At 47.8% G+C, this 11,567-nt stretch overlaps 1 long non-coding RNA gene across 1 annotated transcript; it reads left to right on the forward strand.

The window, feature by feature from the left end:
- The first annotated feature begins 569 nt into the window (after positions 1-569).
- On the forward strand, positions 570-7,633 carry LOC121496475. The gene is made up of 3 exons (XR_005989248.1): positions 570-697; positions 5,046-5,158; positions 7,422-7,633. It is a non-coding gene; the product is annotated as an uncharacterized LOC121496475 (long non-coding RNA).
- Positions 7,634-11,567: the final 3,934 nt, after the last annotated feature.

An 11,567-nucleotide genomic window follows, 5' to 3' on the forward strand; every position in this document is an offset into this window, starting at 1 on the left:
GCAGTACTGGGTGCTCTTCCAGAAGCCACACGAGTCCAGGCCTTTGGGAACATGGGCCCAGATGCTCAGCCTGCTGGACAAGCAGGTGGCTACAAGCCAAGATCCAGAGAAACTGCTCATTCTGTCCCCACTTGACCTGAGGCCTGTAAGAAAAGACAGAACCATTTCTCAAACTCCCTCCAACACGGGCAAAAGCCACTCGGGGCATAGCCAAGGAGATTGGAGCATGCCCTGGGGCTTCCCAGAAGATGCCCCAAGGTGATCGTGATGATGCAAATGATGCTGAAACTTCCAGTGAAAACCAAAAAAACAGGCCATAAATTGCTATGCCTGGTGCCAGGCACCTAAACAAGTGGGTGCAACTCACTGGGTTATAGGATTCTCCGTGGCTATTGGGACTCGGAAAGCCTGCCCTCTCCCTCCTCCCACCCTCCCTCCCCACATACTTAGACCAGATCCCCACGGTGGCTTGGAGGATGGCAGCTGGACAGAAATGTATATGGAGTGGAGAGGACCAAGGTGGCCATGGTGTGTCAGAGGATGGTGGTCCTGCTGGTCTTATGGTCCTGGGGAGGGAGGTTATCCCAGCTGCACTATCGACTGGGGCCATGCACTATCCCCTTAGGCAGAGTCATGCTTAAGTGGCTGTCCACAAATGCAAGCTTGCGGAGAGAACCAGGTGGCACACAGATGAACGGTTTGTAATATATATATACATATATGTATATATATAATTTGTATATATATATATAATTTGTGTATATATATAATTTGTATATATATATTGATATATATACAAATTATTTGTGATTTATTGATGTGACTCTGGAAGAAACATCTAGCCTACCTTGTGTTTGACAGGCAGCCCGTTTCAGAGCCTAGACCCAGGGTTTGAAACAGAGTGACCTTAGGCAGGTGACCTTACCTTTCTTATTTTTTTTTTAAGATGTGTTTATTTGTTTGAAAGAGAGAGAGAGAGTGCATGCATAAGCAAGAAAGGCAGAGGGACAGGGAGAGAGAGAGAGAATCTCAAGTAGACTCCCACTAAGCAGGGAGCCGGATGCAGGGCTTGATCCCATGACCTTGAGATCCTGACCTGAGTGGAAATGGAGATGCTTAACCTTCTGAGCCACCCAGGAGTCCCTCCTCCTATGTTAAATGGCAAGGGGGGGGGGCGCAGGGGGTGGAGAGTTATGCAGTAGAACTGGCCTCAGGGAGTTGATACTGACGGGGTTAATCTATTTAAAGTGTTTACAGCAGCATCTGTCTATCATAAGTGTCCTCTTATCAAGTGAGTGACTCTTGTCAGTACTATAATCACAGATTCCTGCTTATAAAAATGCCAAATTCACCTATGTTAGGAAGGTGGTTCGAATATAATATATGTATATGAACGCATGGGGAGGTGGTGTGTGTATGCATGTGCGCCTGCAACCTGTGAAGACCAATGCAGGGCGTGGCGGGTCTGAGAAGGTGGCATGTGAATGATTGTAGTTTGGGAAACTGAGCTGCTGGTTCATTTTGCTGGACTGCCTTCCTGTCACCTCCCAGCAGAGCTGGCCTATTGTACACCCGGTCCCAGCACGCTTCTCCCAGGGTGTGCATGTCCCCAAGGGGCCTTTACCAAATGCAGTCAGCTCTCCAGGTGGCCTCTCTGCTGCAGGGGTGGGGCGAGAGGATGCCCATTGTTCTCCAACAAGTCCCACCAGCTTATCTGTGCTCTACCTTGGCTCAACTTCTTTCTCCTGCCTCCTACCAGAAACCCAGAGGCAGCTCATTGACCAGGAAGACCTGACTCATCTGATGTTAATTAGATGGCAAGAGATTTATGAAAACTTCAGCCTTTCCACTCTCTGCCCACACCTCTGGCCCTGACAAAGCCATCTGAAGCGCCCCAATTCTGTAGGATCCTGGGCCGAGGGCTGAACACAGCCTTGCAGACCGTCATGGACCGTCTGCAGCCCACACATCTGCAAACCAGCTCCGCCCGGAGGGGCTCACGCTCTGCTTCTTCGGGCCCTGTCACAGTCCAGGGAGAGGTGGCCCCAGCCACGTCACTCTACTCCCGTTGTAGAAATGCAGAGTAGCACTATGGTACTGCCTCCAGGGTCCCCTCTGAAATGAACTTCGAAAGGATTCTGGTTTGCATGTCAGTACCAAATGTCCTTGGAGGAGAACCAAGATTAACTTGCCTTATCTTGAAGTCAGCCTGACAATCAACTGGGTCACAGCAAAGCTCCACTGCAGGCAGAGAAATCCAAATCATCCCTAAGCACCTGAGCTCCCCACCAAGTCCTTCTCAGGCAGAGGCCACAGACTGACCTCCTAGTGACCCAGCTCTGCAGCAGATGGGGTGCTCAGCACTGTCGGGGTCTGTGTGATCCGACCAGCATGGCTTGGGGCTTTCTTCCCTACACCCAGACTGAGACCCCTGCACACTAGGTACCCCTTGGGAAAGAGAGAGGTGGAAGAGGGTTCAGGAAAGCTTGGGGTGTCCCAAATCCTTTGGAACCCCAGAAAGGCTAATAGGAAGGAGTGAAGCTTGACCAAGGCACTGGATGCAGTTAGGTTGGTAAGGCCTTAGGAATAAACAGACAGATCAAAGGGACAGGAGAGAGCCCCAGACGGGACACGCTGACACGGAGAACACAGGGGACAGTACCAGTACCTAGCAATCGATTGTGTAAAAACAGCTCTTTTTCATCAACGAGGCTGGGTGGTGTGGTTAACCATTTGTTGGAAGTAAGAAAATTAAATTGTGACCTCCGTCGGACACACACACACACACACACACACACACACACTTTCCAATGGGTTAAAAATCAAACGGTCTAAAAAATTAGAGGCACATTGTGGGTTAAGTGAAATAAGCCAGTCACAAAAGGACAAATACAGTAGGGTTCTACCTGCAGGAGAGGAGTCAGATTGGAGACAGGAGAATGGTGGCTGCCAGGGGCCAGGAGAGAATGGGGGAGTTTTTGTTTCATGGGGACAGACAGAGCTTCAGTTTGGGGAGATGAAAATGTTCTGGAGATGAATGGTGGTGACGGCCACATGACCAAGAAAGTGGCACCTGGTGCCCCTGACATGTATGCTTAGAAATGGTTAAGATGGTAAATGTCCTGAGGCACCTGGGTGGCCCATTCGGTTATGCAGCCGACTCTTGGTTTCAGCTCAGGGCCTCAGGTCATGATCTCAGGGGTGTGGGATTGAGCCCCCACATGAGGCTCCAGGCTCAGCGGGGAGTCTGCTGGTCCCTCTCCCTCTGCTCCCCACCCCCACCCTGCTGCTCATGCACACACACTCTCTCTCTAAAATAAACAAATAAAATCTTAAAAAAAAAAAAAAAAACAGATTGCCATAGGTGGTTAAGGAATGTTTTTAGTGACATTGGGGAGAACAAGAGGTTCCTATCCTCAGCCACTTCGCACGTTTGGCCTTTCCATACAATTCCTGCTTTATTATTTACCTATTTTCCTTTTAAATTCTTCTTTTAATTAACCTTGGTGAGACATGCCTTACATATAATAAAACGGCACCTACCAGAGTTTACTGTTGTTGCATGTTGCCTTTTCTCAGAAAGTCATATGAATGGGATCAGAGAGCTCCTAGTCTTCTGTTTCTGATTTTTCTCACTTAACACAATGCCTTTGAAGCTCATCCATGTTGTTGGATGCCTTGATATTTGTTCCTTTTTTATTTTTAGTATTATGTATGGAGATGCCACAATTTCTTTATCTATTCGTCTGTTGACAGACATTTGGGTTGTTTCCAATCTGGGGCTATTACAAATAATAGTGCAATGAACATTGGCGTGTAAATTTTATGTGGACACAAGCTCTCACTGGGACTGGAATCACTGGGTTGTATGATAAATGTCTGTTTTAAACTTACTTTTAACGTAAATTCATTTTGAGAAAAAAAATGGATTCGCTATTAGAATTCAGAGGTGATATCACTTGCCACAAATTGAAATTCACCACAATAATAAAACCCCCAAGATTCAAATATATATAATAGTATGGGGTTTTGTTTGTAAATGCAATGAGGATGTAACATTGCACAAAGCAATGCTCTTACATGCCTGAGAGATACTGTTGCCTGCCAAAGGCTTTGAGCATTAGGTTAGTCCCAGAGAATTCTCTCTGCTAAAGGGGGAGATTAGCAGGTGTTGAGAGGTGTTAAAGATTGGGCCAGGTTGTCTTTGAGGGAAGGAATGACTCTGGGATTCAATGTTACTTAACGTCCGGCAGTCATGCCACCCGGATAGCACAGAGAGCTAGGCTTTGGTCACCTCTGATTTTGCTGACCTCTGTGGGCAAGGAGAGAGCTCTTCCAGCTACATCTATTTATTGAACAAAAAATGACAAAGCCCTTATTATGGGCTGGAAGTATCCTAAGCACTTTACAGCAGTTAGCTCATTTAACAGGTAAGAGTCGAAACACTTTTTATGAGAGATGGGGATTGTGAGAAGTACATGCGGTGGTTCCTGATGAAAATAATGTTTTCGATGCAACTAAGTAAAGTTCCAAATAATGGGCGCGTCGATAGTGGAGACCCTCTTCAAATCAGAAGCCATGGTCAGACATGAGCCTGGTCACAGTGCTCTCAGGCCCGTTAACCTTATTCACGGAGGCTCAAATGCTGGCCACAGTAACACAGCAGCTGTATGCCCAGCACTGCTCACAGGCGTGGGTCTAGAATCAGATTTCGGTGGAATCAGATCTCCGTAACCAGACACACAATCTTCTGCAAGCAACTTGGTCTCTTAGTGGGAAGAGACCTGCGAAGTAGGAATAAAAACACCTGCTCCATAGGCTCTATAGGTTGAATTGGAAGACCTGCACAAGATAACAAATGAAAAGCATTTAGCATTGGTGCCCAGCAAGTAGCCCTTGATGAATGACAGGTGGTGGTATTGTTGTTATGACAATAATATAAAATGCTGGCACTTGGGGTGCTCTGTGGATAAAGGAAATTATGGGTCAGAATGTCAACAATGACCTATTATCAAATAACTATGATGTGCCTGGCACTGTCTTAGGTTCTGGATCTCTAGTGACAGGAAAAGAGAAAAACAAGCCTGGCTCTTCCCCTCATGGAGCTTTTACTCAGTGGGAGACATGAATAAGCATGAAATAAGCATGAAAACAATAGGTAAGTAAGATAACGTGGGGTTCTGATGATATACTAGAATAATTTGCTATGAAGACATGGGTATTCTTTGGGATGGTGAGCAAGGGCCCCTCTAACAATCTATGAAGTTAAGACCTATATGACAATGAAGAAGCAGAAGAGGATTTGAAAAGACAGGGGAGGGAAACAGAATGATGATGAGTTTTCTTTTTTTTTTTTTTAAGATTTTATTTATTTATTCATAGAGACAGAGACAGAGAGGCAGAGACACAGGCAGAGGGAGAAGCAGACTCCATGCAGAGAGCCTGACGTGGGACTCGATCCAGGGTCTCCAGGATCACGCCCTGGGCTGCAGGCAGCACTAAACTGCTGCACCACCAGGGCTGCCCGATAATGAGTTTTCTAAGCTACAACATTAGCATGTGCAAAGGTCCTGGGGTTCCTGGGCATAAGGGCAAAATAGGCCAGAAGTAAGAAATAGGTGAAGACCTGATTATCCAGAGCCTTGGAAAGCCATTCAAGAAATTCTGTATTTCATTCTGGTTGGAACAAAAATATTTTCCTTGAGGTATTTTATGCCAGGGAAAGTTGTGACATGATTGGATTTAAGATTCGGAAAGATCACTCTGCCTGCTATGCAGAGGATGAAGTACAGGGGCAAGAGCAGAAGCAAGAAGCCCAATCTGGAGGCTGTTGCAGGAATCCAGTGGAAATATTGGTGGATTAGACTCGGCTGGTCCCTGCGTAGTGGTGAGGAGTAGTCCTGGGCAGGATGCAATTTGATGGATTTGATAAAGGGGCAAGAGGAAGAGAAGAGTCAAGAAGGTCTTAGGCTTTTGACACCAGCAACCGGCAAACAAAGCTGCTGTTTCCTAGGATGGATATAAAGATGGGAGGGGAGCGGGTACACTTGGAGCATTTTAAGTCAGAGGTATCTGTTAGACAATTGTAGAGCAAACAGAGACTGATGTCTGGAGCCCAGAGGAGGCACCCAGGCTAGAAAGCAAAATTTCAGATAAAAATATTCTGAAGCTATGGTATCAGATGACATCACCCAAAGAGAATAGTTAGAGAAGTAGAGGCAACACTTAGCCCGGCCGAGAAATACATTTGAGAAATGCTGCACACTACATTTCCCTCGTGGGGAATTCCCAGTGCACAGCAGCACATTAAATGCTCTGATAAGTCCTACAGTTAGCAATGAAGTCTGTTTACGTTCGTTTAACTTAGGGTTCTCCAAAGGGATTTGATCATGGAAACCTTTTTACACATAAAACCGATTAACATGCCATGGAGTGCCAAGCAGATGAAGAACTCGAGTCGGGTCTGCAAGGATGAGTGGAATCAGGGTGGTTTATGTCTAGGAGAGTATCAAGTACAGGGGTTGGCAAACTTCTTCCGTAAAGGGCCAGATCGTACAGATTTGAGGCTTTGCGGGCCATATGGTCTCTGTTGCAACCATTCGGCTCTGCCACCGTAGCACAAAGGCAGTTGCAGGCAGTATGTAGATGAGCGGGCACGGCTGTGTTCCAGGAAAACTGTATTTCCAAAACCAGGCTGTGGGCCAGCTGTGGCCCATGGGCCATGGTTCCTTGACGTCATCCCCTGATGGAAGATAAGGAGATCTAAAGAAGGCAAAAGGCAGAGAGAGAGGTGTGATCCATAGGAGAGAAAAGGGCAGAGGGGGCGAGAGAAGTAGGGAAAGTAGGGAAACGGCCAGCAGGTGTCTGGGGGAGAGGGAGGAGCTGCTCTGGCTGGAGGTGGGCTCTTCCCTCTTCACCTGGGGGCGGGGAGACTCCCAGTATCTTGTTCTGCAGACACAGAAGCAGAGGTGCAGAGGTTAGGCCACCTACCCCACTGGGACCCCAGCCCGTGTCACCTGACTCTGAGTCCAGCCACACTGACTCGGACACACCACAAGATAACCTGCCCTGAGACTGAGAAGACAGTGCAGCCGGCCTCCACCTCCCCCTGCACCACCCCGCCCCGCCCCGCTCCTCCCCTTCCCTCCCCTCCCCTCCCCTCCGTGGACGAAACTCTATCCAGAGGCCGCCTCCGCCTTGTCCCTTGCCCAGGCTGGGGACTGGATTAAATGGCCAGCCGTGCCAGGCTGCCAGCCTCTACCTCCCTCCCCCGCTCCGTCGGAGGGGGGATGAAAGGGGCAAGTGGCTCACCAAACAGAGAGGAGTTGTGCATTAACAAATGCCAGTACCTCCGGTGCCCATGAGAGCAAAAAGAGATCCAAGAAAACACTGATATTTATTTATCTGGTGTTTTCTTTCAGATCTAGCAATGTGACAATAACACGTGTCACTGTCAGCCCAAGCCCTGCTGGAAACGCCTTGAAAACTACGTGGAGGTTCAGAAAATAAACAGCCGTCGCTCTGATTCCGGTGATAAAATACCAGTGTAAGGAGAGCCTCCTGGGACCCATAATCTGGAATTGTCAGGGGATAAGAATTGTCTGTCTTTTTGATAAAAGATGTCAGCTACCCTTCTGGGTTTTAAACAGAAAGAAACACTTCTGATTAGGACACTGCTTGTATATCCTGAAGTCTCGTTGAAAGAATCCGTGTGTGCAATGACTGTGCTTCACTTGCCCATCAATGTCCTTAAAATTTCCTTATCAGAAGAAAATTCAGCCAAATCAGAGTTACGGAAAGTCCACAACTCCGGAGCGCCTTGTTTTGCTCTGAGCACTTGCTTCGTGAAGGCTGAAGTTTTCTGATTACTGTTCCGCTCCAAAAGCCTTCGAGGACTGCTCCAGAATTGACAATTATTATTTTATTTTTTATTTTTTTTATTTTTTTAAGGCTCAGGACTAATTAGCCTCATGAAAGACTGTTTTGTTGTTCGCGGTCTGTGGTTGTTCTATGGCTTGTTTTGCCTTGAAAACTGCTACAACTGCTCTTTTCTTTCTCAATTGAAATTCAACAGGGAAAAAAAAATAGTCCAATTAGGAATCATCAGTGGACTGCCTCAGACATAATAAAGCCCCGGATAAATAAATATTTATTGAATGAGTGAAGGAGTGAATGAATATGAAACAGGCTCTCATCTCGGGGACAGGCTAAGGATCCAAGCCAGGAGCTCAAATAGCCACCAGTACCTGTTGATCAAGGCAAACCAGGAGGCTAGCCAGGCTTCTTAACACCAGTGAAACTCAGCTGATGTGTTCAGAACACCGCGAAAGGTCACGCATTCATTCAACAAACCTTCATGGGCCGTCCATTCTGCTCCAGGCTTTCTGCTGGGCCCTGCGGGAACGGCAGAGCAGGATGCAGAGTCCCCGCCTGCCCGGGGCTCACATTCTAACGAGAGGAAGGCGCACAAAACACAAGCAAACAAACTAAGAAAGAATTTTGGGTTTGTTTGTTTGTTTAAGATTTTATTTATTCATGAGAGACACAGAGAGAGGCAGAGACACAGGCAGAGGGAGAAGCAGGCTCCCTGCAGGGAGACCGATGGGGGACTCGATCCCAGGACCCCGGGATCACACCCTGAGCCACCCAGGCACCCAGAATTCTGGGTTTAACGAAGTGCCGTGATGGACAGTTAACAAGAGGTTAACCTGCTCTGGTTAGGGAGGTCCAGGAGGCCACTCTGAGGAGGCGTCATTTAGTCTGCAGGATGAGAAGGCACCAGACATGTGAGATCGCAGCCGTTCGTGGAAGATGAAGGAGATATTACTCGGAATGGTTCCCTGCAGCTGCTGAAGCAAATTGCCACAAACTCAGCAGCTTAAAAAGATGGAACTTCACTCTCTCCAGTTTTGGGGCCAGCGGTCTAATGCCGGCAGAGATTCAGGTGTCCGCAGACCTCCCTGCCTGTGGAGGCTGTCCCCTGCCCTCTGATGTGTGTGTTTCTCACCTCCAGAGGCGACGTGACTGTCCATCATCCTGCCGACAGTCTAATTAAGACAAGGCCAGTGTTCCTTCTCTCCTATACTTCAAAATTCTTCCAGCGCTTACCCATTACTCAATTCTAAGGCCACTTCCCCACATTCTGAGGTCTGTGCTGTAGGAGGGCTCTGCTTCCTTGTTGCCAGTTAATAATCCCTTGAGTTGGGGACCCTGGGGGGCTCGGTTGGTGAAGCATCTGCCTTGGGCTCAGGTCATGATCTCAGGGTCCTGGGATCAAGTCCAGCTTCGGGCTCCCTGCTCAGCAGGGAGCCTGCTTCTCCCTCTCCCTCTGCCCCTCCCCCTGATTGTGCATTCTCTCTCTCTCTCTCTCTCTCTCTCTCTCTCTCTCTCTCAAATAAATAAGTAAATCTTTAAAAAAAAAAAAAAACCTCTTGAGTTATTCAAGGTGTTTGTAGCTCAATCAGGCCAGCTCAAGGGCATGTCATGATGGAACATTCTAGAGGCCCTCTCATATATTCCTTCAGCCTCAATTTCTTTTTCATTTTAACCATTTTGTTTGGGAGTGCACGTGCACTGTAATATGTTGTTTGGTATTTTCCAAAACTCATAATACTCACTATTATTTTACCTTTACTGATAATGACCCAGAGTCATTAAAATGAACTTCTATTGAGGCAGGACGGCGAACTTTTAGCCTAAAAGCTATTAAGTGTGCTCCTGGGGACCCTCCACACTAAATGTTTCCAATCTGCTAAATTTTGTGCCCAAAAGTGGAGGTCTCCCACTGGAGGTCTCCCATTCTTGTCCCACTGGGTTTTCTTCTAGGCTCCATGTGCCCAGGGTCTTACTCCCATGACCTCCGTGTTGGACAGACCCAGCCCTTGCTGCAGATGCTGCTATGAAGAGATGACTTGGGGCCACTGTGATCTTTCCATGTTTGCCCTCCTCCCACATCTGGATGCTGAAAATCATTCGGTGGTTTCTCACTGCCTTTACGATGACCAACCACTTCCAGGGCCTTAACATGGACATAAGGCCCAGCCAGAGAGGCCCTGGAACCGGGCTGCCTCCCTTACTCTGTGCTGCAGATATCCCAACCTCTATAGCCCCTTATATCTGCCACGCTACCACCTGCCTCTGAGCCTTTGAACCTACAGTTTCCTCTTCCAGAAGTGTTCTCCTTTCCCCATCTCTCCCTCGTCTGGTCAGCTCTTCTCAGGCTTCACATCTCAGCTCCATTGTCTGTTTCCTTGGGAAGCTTCTCCTGACTCTGCTGACCAGGTCCTTTATCCCTATAGGCTCCAAAGCACTGCGTGGCTTCCCTCTGTTGCTCTCAACACACACGACCATATTTACATGTATTTATGTGATGATAATATAACCGGCTGTCTCCCTCCAGCCTACATCACTCACTCCCGAGGGACTCTTATTTATTCTAGTCCTTACCACGTTCCCCGTGTATCACACAGTTGCTGCTACACGCTTAGTGAATGAGTGAATGAATGAATGACCTGCTAAAGCCCTAGATTGCCAACAGCCAACAATGACCTCCAAGAGCATTGCCTTCATCTACTTGAAGAGAAGATGAATCTCTTTTCTTTCAAAAGTCTGTCCATTTCTAGGCCAAATAGGCTCCTCCTCCAATGCCAAGTCATCTTCTGTAATCCACTCACGTCTTCGCTGGCCTGTCATTCTGCAAGAAGATGATCTGACTCTTGCTCCCTCAGATGAGCAAGGCACAAGTCCTAGTGCATTCTCAGAGCCCCTGCCCCGGGTCCATGGGGGTCCCTGGTCCTGGTGTGTGCCCGCTGAGTACCTTCCTTGTCCTCCAAAAGGGTTCTAGTTCTCCATACTGTCTAGAAGGGTCTGGTCCTCCAGCCATGCTCCAAAGAGGACAGGAGTCAAAGAGGAACCACAAACACTGTCCCCACTTGCCCAGCAATGGAGAAAGGGTGGGCGGTGTGGCCACTGGAACTTTGGAAGCTGGTTCTTCCAGCAGCCAAGGAGGATGACTCGCCTTCCCAGAGTGCTGGGTGCAGCCCGATCACACCATGTCCTGACAGCAGAAAGGGCAGGGCTTGACCTCATGCATAGGACGGTCCAGTTGTGGGGGACACGGGACATCCAGGGCTTTGCTCGACCAGCATAACAACTGTCCAGCAGTTGTCGGGATGTGAACTCTAGACAGTGGGTGCCTAGGTCCCAACACAACCTCTAGTGCCTTAGTTTCCTCCTAGGGAAAATGGGCTTTTAAATTTAAAAGCACCTATCTTTTAGGGGTGATAGGAAGGTTAAGTGAGTTGATACAGGCAAAGTACTTAAGACAGGGCGGGTGCTATGGGTGCTATAAGATTAGCTATTAACTCTTGTTATTATTAGCGATTACAGTCACTGCTGAGTTGGCGTGCTGTAAATGCCATCTCCCTGTAAGCATCAGAATGCTCATGGTATAAGATGGATTGATTAATCCAGTTCTAGGCTGGCGAACAATCCCTGTGCATATCCATTTTCAAACAATGCACTATTGTTTAACTATTCTGTATTTTTAAAATAACACGGATGGAAGG

Source organism: Vulpes lagopus, chromosome 8 (assembly GCF_018345385.1).
Source record: "Vulpes lagopus strain Blue_001 chromosome 8, ASM1834538v1, whole genome shotgun sequence".
Classification (NCBI taxonomy): domain Eukaryota; kingdom Metazoa; phylum Chordata; class Mammalia; order Carnivora; family Canidae; genus Vulpes; species Vulpes lagopus.